The sequence below is a fragment of the Bison bison genome, unplaced genomic scaffold (assembly GCF_000754665.1).
Source record: "Bison bison bison isolate TAMUID 2011002044 unplaced genomic scaffold, Bison_UMD1.0 scf7180017846039, whole genome shotgun sequence".
In the NCBI taxonomy this organism is placed as follows: Eukaryota; Metazoa; Chordata; class Mammalia; order Artiodactyla; family Bovidae; genus Bison; species Bison bison.
In genome coordinates, this window is record NW_011476612.1 from 19730 (window position 1) to 19948 (window position 219).

The window sequence follows — 219 nt, forward strand, 5'->3', positions numbered from 1 at the left end:
GTCTCTCCCCCCAGCGCTGCCAGAAAGGAGAGCTGGATGGAGGGCCAGGACTGTGCCCAGGCAGGGGGCCTCCTGTCTCCCGGCTGGGCCAGGCTCCCGGCTCCCATTCATTCCCCCTGAGCCCCCTCAGGTCTCTGAAAACCACACAGGCAGCGGGATCAGAGAATTCAACACGTTTCATTTGAACCCAACTCTGAGCCACGACCCACAGGATGTCAG

The 219-nt window shown here is 62.1% G+C and overlaps 1 protein-coding gene across 1 annotated transcript in view; it reads right to left on the bottom strand.

Moving 5' to 3' along the window:
- The window catches only part of LOC104987416, a gene marked incomplete at its 5' end in the record, with an annotated part of 25669 nt that overhangs the window by 19672 nt on the left and 5778 nt on the right, over positions 1-219 (bottom strand). The window lies entirely within an intron of this gene.